The sequence below is a fragment of the Ovis canadensis genome, chromosome 3 (assembly GCF_042477335.2).
Source record: "Ovis canadensis isolate MfBH-ARS-UI-01 breed Bighorn chromosome 3, ARS-UI_OviCan_v2, whole genome shotgun sequence".
In the NCBI taxonomy this organism is placed as follows: Eukaryota; Metazoa; Chordata; class Mammalia; order Artiodactyla; family Bovidae; genus Ovis; species Ovis canadensis.
This window is the reverse complement of record NC_091247.1, coordinates 200270346-200277650: the sequence shown is the minus strand read 5'-3', so window position 1 is coordinate 200277650 and position 7305 is coordinate 200270346. Positions and strand designations below refer to the sequence as shown.

At 41.3% G+C, this 7305-nt stretch overlaps 1 protein-coding gene across 1 annotated transcript in view; it reads left to right on the top strand.

The window, feature by feature from the left end:
* The first annotated feature begins 329 nt into the window (after nt 1-329).
* The window catches only part of LOC138437732 (solute carrier organic anion transporter family member 1B3-like), an 85275-nt gene continuing 78299 nt past the window's right edge, over nt 330-7305 (top strand). The window contains exon 1 of the mRNA XM_069585565.1: nt 330-426. The gene's annotated coding sequence lies outside the window, so the exon portion shown is untranslated. The remainder of the gene's footprint in view (nt 427-7305) is intronic.

The following is a 7305-nucleotide window of genomic DNA, read 5'->3' as shown; positions in this document are numbered from 1 at the left end:
CTCATGGTTGGGAGGCTGTAAACAATCACATGTGGCTGGAGAACCCACTCAGGCAGGCTAGAGAACCTTCAGAGGAATTTATAAGTTGAAACGCTCTTGTCACGCCCAGGAATTTTTATTAACTGGAGCTGCAAGTTAACTCCTTCTCCGAGAGAAGTGGTGATGGGGGAGAGCCCCCTGTAAAGTCAGAGGTACAGGTGAGAGCATAAAACAGACTCTGGTTTTGGGGGTAGATGCTCGGGAACAGGGGGTTTCCTGAGGCTCGACCCTGCATTTGCATATGCCGAGCCTCCTTCCTCATGACCTTTGCCAAGGGTGGAGTTCCTCACGCTGGCTCCCGGCAACAGCAAGTACAAAGATCCTAGGTGTAGGATCTCTATCTTATACAGCCTTGAGGCTAGTCTTCGGATTTTTATGCTGAGTAAGGTAAGAAGCCATTGGAGGATTTCAGTAGAGCAGTGTCATAAGATGACCTGTTTTGTCATGAGGGTTCAGGCTGTGTATTAAACTTTACACTGGGAAGTGAGGTTGGGAAAGAGTGGGGAGGAGGATGAGTGTAAAGGTAACTTTTTAATAAAAGTTAAAGGGTGTTGCTTCAGGACCAAAGTGATAACTGCTGATGGTAAAAAAAAAAAAAAAAGTCAGATTCAGGATATATTTTTAAATTAGAGCCTGATATGGTGTCAGAGAGGAGTCAAGAATGATTCCAGGATGTGTGTGTGTGTGCAACTAGAAAGATGAGTGCATGCTCACTCACTCAGTGATGCTATGGACTATAGCCCACCACTCTCATTTGTCCATGGGATACTCCAGATAAGAATACTGGAGTGAGTTTCCATTTCTTTCTCCAGGGGAATCTTCCTGACTCAGGGATTGAACTTGTGTCCCCTGCATCTCCTGCATTGGCAGGTGGATTCTTTACCACTGAGCCACCTGGAATTGGGAATAATACAGGAGATGAGGTTTGGGAATGGAAAATGATGAGAACAACTTGGAAAATGCTAAGTGTGAGATGTCTATGACAGCTAAAAAGGGATGGTGAGAAGGCAATGGAAATATCTACAGCTCAGAAGTGAAGTCTTGATCAGAGATAAAAAGTTGGTAATTAGCAACATAGCAGACATCCTGGAATGTGAAGTCAAGTGGGCCTTAGAAAGCATCACTACGAACAAAGCTAGTGGAGGTGATGGAATTCCAGTTGAGCTATTTCAAATCCTGAAAAATGATGCTGTGAAAGTGCTTTACTCAATATGCCAGCAAATTTGGAAAACTCAGCAATGACTACAAGATGGGAAAAGGTCTGTTTTCGTTCCAATCCCAAAGAAAGACAATGCCGAAGAATGCTCGAACTACCGCACAATTGCACTCATCTTACACGCTAGTAAAGTAATGCTCAAAATTCTCCAAGCCAGGCTTCAGCAATACATGAACTGTGAACTTCCTGATGTTCAAGCTGGTTTTAGAAAAGGCAGAAGAACCAGAGATCAAATTGCCAACATCCCCTGGATCATGTAAAAAGCAACTGTGGACCACAGTTTGACAGTGTGGATCACAATAAACTGTGGAAAATTCTGAAAGAGATGGGAATACCAGACCACCTGACCTGCCTCTTGAGAAACCTGTATGCAGGTCAGGAAACAACAGTTAGAACTGGACATGGAACAACAGACTGGTTCCAAATAGGAGAAGGAGTACATCAAGGCTGTATATTGTCACCCTGCTTATTTAACTTATATGCAGAGTACATCATGAGAAACGCTGGACTGGAAGAAACACAAGCTGGAATCAAGATTGCCAGGAGAAATATCAATAACCTCAGATATGCACCACCCTTATGGCAGAAAGTGAAGAGGAGCTAAAAAGCCTCTTGATGAAATTGCAAGAGGAGAGTGAAATGTTGGCTTAAAGTTCAACATTCAGAAAACTAAGATCATGGCATCCGGTCCCATCACTTCATGGGAAATAGACGGGGAAACAGTGGAAATAGTGTCAGACTTTATTTTGGGGCGCTCCAGAATCACTGCAGATGGTGACTGCAGCCATGAAATTAAAAGACGCTTACTCCTTGGAAGAAAAGTTATGACCAACCTAAAGAGCATATTCAAAAGCAGAGACGTTACTTTGCCAACTAAGGTCCTTCTAATCAAGGCTATGGTTTTTCCATTGGTCATGTATGGATGTGAGAGTTGAACTGTGAAGAAGGCTGACTGCCGAAGAATTGATGCTTTTGAACTATGGTGTTGAAGGAGACTCTTGAGAGTCCCTTGGACTGCAAGGAGATCCAACCAGTCCCTTCTGAAGGAGATCAACCCTGGGATTTCTTTGGAAGGAATGATGCTAAAGCTGAAACTGCAGTACTTTGGCCACCTCATGCGAAGAGTTGACTCATTGGAAAAGACTCTGATGCTGGGAGGGATTAGGGGCAGGAGGAGAATGGGACGGCAGAGGATGAGATGGCTGGATGGCATCACTGACTCGATGGACATGAGTCTGAGTGAATTCCAGGAGTTGGTGATGGACAGGGAGGCCTGGCATGCTGCGATTCATCGGGTCGCAAAGAGTCGTACATGACTGAGTGACTGAACTGAACCGAACTGAACTGAACTTAAAATCACTGCAGATGGTGACTGCAGCCATGAAATTAAAAGACGCTTACTCCTTGGAAGGAAAGTTATGATCAACCTAGATAGCATATTAAAAAGCAGAGATATTACTTTGCCAACAAAGATTCAGTTAGTCAAGGCTATGGTTTTTCCAGTGGTCGTGTATGGATGTGAAAGCTGGACTGTGAAGAAAGCTGAGCGCCAAAGAATTGATGCTTTTGAACTGTGGTGTTGGAGAAGACTATTGAGAGTCCCTTGGACTGCACGGAGATCCAACCAGTCCTGAGTGTTCATTGGAAGGACTGATTTTGAATGTGAAACTCCAATTTTTTGGCCACCTCATGGGAAGAGTTGACTCATTGGAAAAGACCCTGGTGCTGGGAGGGATTGGGGGCAGGAGGGTAAGGGGACAAGAGAGGATGAGATGGCTGCATAGCATCACCAACTCGATGGACATGAGCTTGGGTAAACTCCGGGAGTTGGTAATGGACAGGGAGGCCTGCCATGCTGCAGTTCATGGGGTCACAAAGAGTCGGACACGACTGTCCAAACTGAACTGAGATAGCATTAAAGACATGAGAAAAATGAGAGCACTGAAATAGAACAGTTAAATCCTGAGGCACTTCAATTGTTTTTCTTTTAAGTTTTTCATGTGGACAATTAAGGTCTTTATTGAATTTAGTACAATACTGCTTTTTTTTATGTTTTGGTTTTTTGCCCCCAAGGCATGTGGAATCCTAGATCTCTGACCAGAAATTGTACCTGCTCCCCACCACATTGGAAGGCAAAGTTAACCACTTGATTACCAGGGAGGTCCCCTGAAATACTTTAAGAAGCCAAACTATATAAAAGAGTCAGTAAATAAAAAGAGTCCGTAGCTAGTAAGTTATGAGGAAAATCACAAAAGATAGTATCCTGACAATTATTTTCAGGAGAAGGAAATAATCAGCTCTGGAAAAAATGCTGCTAATAGGTCTAGTCAGCTAAAGACCATTACATGTAGCACTTAGGTAATTTATAACTTAGGCAAGAATAATTGAGTGAAGATTTGGGGGTAAAAACATGATGGAAATGTACTCAAGGGAGAATGTGAGGGAAGAAATAGAAGACAGTGATTATAGATAAGCTTTTGAGAAGTTTTTTTAAATGTTAAAATAGCACAAAAATAAAGTGACACCTGGAAGGGGAATGGGATCAAAAGAGGGATTTTTGAAGATGAAAAAGTGATGGCATGTATATATGCTGAAGGAAAACATTCTTAGAAAGGAAAAATTGGTATCCTTGAAAACACCAGAGGAAGCACAAGTGGACAAGTGGAGGTTGGTCTTAGCTAGAGCATAGAAAGTTCATCAAGACAGAATATGTGGGACTGATGCTACAGGTTAATAGATGCATTGAAAGGAGATCTGGGAAATTTTGTTCTTCATTCAATCAGTTCAGTCACTCAGTTGTGGCCGACTGTTTGTTTGCAACCCCCTGGACTGCAGCACACCTGGTTTCCCTGTCCATCACCAATCCCAAGTTGTTCTTCATTTTTGTTAGTGAAATCATCATCATTTGAAGGTGGAGATAGGAAAGGATGTGTTAGAGTTTTGAAGAGAGATGAAAGCACAAAATAGTTACTGAGAAGGCAAAATGTGGATTGGGAAAATGTAGCATAATACCTAAGCCCAAGAAAGATGCCCCTTGAATTTCATGATCATAAATTTAAAGCCAGCATGGTTGAGAATTTTCCTTTAGTCATGTTCAGCAACATGGATGAACGGACAGAGTTGTCTGAGAGTTGTATTTAATCAAGGTTGTGGTTTTTTCAAGCAGTTAAAATGATACCAAGATCATAAATAACTTGAAGATATATGGATGAAAGTGATTGCCGCGACCATTAAATTTAACCCAGATATGGAGGGAAATGGCGACATGAAATAAGGCACAGGGAAATCTCTGGTAGAATCCATCAATAATGAGATAGGTCCTGGTCATTAGAAAGCATTGTTGCATCCAGAGTGCTACAGTTTGTGAGCTGGCAACATAGATAGAGGAGATCCAGTCCTTGTAGCTGGCAGTAGGCAGAAGTTGCCGTTTTGATGTGATAAAACCTAAGATATGTCCATTGGGGTGGATAGAAGAAAGACCATTAGAGAAGAGAAAGTTGAAAAGCTGTGAAGTGGAAGGATTAGAAGGATTCTCTTCATGACCATTTGTTGGGGTCCTTTAATGGACCGGAACCTGGTGGGTGGTCCGGAGTCAACAATAAGAAAGTGAAAGAAAGAAAGAAAAATAGAGAGAGAGAGAGAGAAGAAAGGACACGGGGACCCAAGTCTCTGGTGGAACAAGGGTGCTTTATTGAATTCTGTGTGAGTAATATACACCGTATTACAAGGTAGCTTCTTCAGATAAAGATCAAAAGACCAGACTTTACAAGTTACCAAGGAAACAAGGAGCAATAGAGGCCATAAAGCCAAAAGGCAATCTGTGTCAAGAAGGTTATAAATAATCCCTTTCACCATATGGAAAAGCTAATAAAGGAAATCCTATGCAAAAATCCCATTTTTTTAATCTCAGTCCTGGGAGTGGCTTGCCACTCTGCTTGCTCCTATCAGGAACTGATAAGGAACAGAGGGCTCAAGAGAGATAGAAAACAGCACACAGGAATCCTACTGTTAAACGTTCCCTGACAACCATTGACATTACCAATAATTATGACAGCAGGGATACTTTGAGAGATTGGCTTTGAACCAAGAGCTGAAACTCATGGAAGAGGTAGGAGCGACTCAAGGACTAGTGGATGGTTCCACCATGAAGAAGTGATGGTCTTTAAATATGAGATTCATAACAGTGGGTTCAGAAAGGAGAAGGTTTAAAAACAGAAAGGAGGGCCTTCCCTCGAAGTCCAGTGGTTAAGACTTCACCTTCCAATACAGGGGGTGTAGGTTCAATCCCTCACTGGAGAGCTAAGATCCCACATGCCTCACAGTCCCACCAAAAAGTGAAAATATAAAACAAAGGCAATATTGTAACAAATCCAGTAAAGAATTTTAAAATAGTCCACATCCAAAAATTCCTTAAAAAAAAAAAAAAAAGCAAAGTAAGGCAAATTAGAAACCAGTGCTTCCTATGTGGTAAAAAATAGACAACAATGCATCTAGCATTGATCACAGCAGCCAGAGAGGCAGTGTCTTCAGGGAAAGGCCAAGTTTAAGTGAGAGCAAGAATGTGAGGCAAAATGTGTCAAGAAAGAGGCTGAGAGTAAAGGGAATTATACTTGCGATTACTCATAAGTTCCAAAAAATCTCAAGAGAAAGATCTCATTTCAGGACTGAGAGAGAGATAGGAGATCAGGGTCAAATACAGGAGTGTGCAGAGCCATATGGAGATTAGAATGGCGCTGACAAGCATGATCAGGGAATCCCTTGCTTCCCATGGTGGTGATCAACATGAGAGATGATGGCCACAGTAAGATCAATCATGATGATGCCAGGGCTTTCGTGGGTAGAAAGATGTGAGTTCTTTCCAGGAGTCTGCAGCCTCCTAGTGCTTCCCACTTTTTTCTAAAATATTTTTTCCACTATTTTCCTTTTTTTTTTTTTGGTCATGCTGAAAAGCTTTCAGAATTTGGGGCAGCATGCCCAATCTTAGTTCCCCGACAAGGGATCAAACCTATGCCCCCTGCATTGGGAGAACAGAGCCTTAGCCACTGGACTAACAAAGAAGTCCCCACCTCTTTTTTAAAATTAACTTTTATTGGAGTATAATTGATTTATAATGTGTTACAGAACAACCTCTTGACCATTGCCAAGAGAAGTTTGGAGTAAGCAACTGCAGGTTGGCTTTGAGCCTGAAGGCTCCCCACTCAATAATCCCTGTGGACATATCTGAGCACTTTGGAAATAAAAAGCTTCTGGAAAAAAAACCAAAACTGCTGGGTGTGTGTCCTAGAGATTTTACTTTTATTCATTTCATATGAAGCAATTGCTTTAAATATTTATAATACACTAATGTAGTACAATGAATCTTAAGTATTGAATCAATAATTTGTCAAGTACTGTGCAAAGCACTTTATGTATATTATTTAACCCTTAATCCAAGTATTGTTTTTCCTACTTTATAGATGCGGATATTATTGCTCAGAAAAGTTTAGATAACCTACTTGAGTTCATACTGCTAGCAAGTGGCAGAGACACATTGGCATCAAAGTCTATCAGATTTCAAAGACCATAATATATCATCAGAACTGGGGTGATTACGTCTGCAGTAAATATCAATAAGGTTACTTTTAGGAAATTTTGCAATTCTATTGACCTATAGAGGTTAGCATAGCATTGATCTTGAAAGAACTGTTGCAATGTCTTTCCTCTGACCACTTTTATTCTTCCACAAGCCACACAAAGAAAATGGTCTAAGTGCTTAAACAGTCACACAAGAAAAAGAGCAAATGTCCTTTGATCTCTGGAAACACTCCAGAATTTCACCAGAGATTGGATTAGATTAGAAAAGGTCTAGTTAACTTGTACTGTTTTACCTTCATTCTTTCTACTGTTGTCCCAAAACAAGGTGGTGCGACTAGAGTAGAATAGAAATTTAGAGAAAAAATCATTAGCATAGGAAGACCTAAACTGTATCACGACTCTGAATGAAAGGGAAGCACACAAAATCAATTCCTCCAGCTCTGCTACACTGGTTCTCAAAATCGGGTGTCACACAA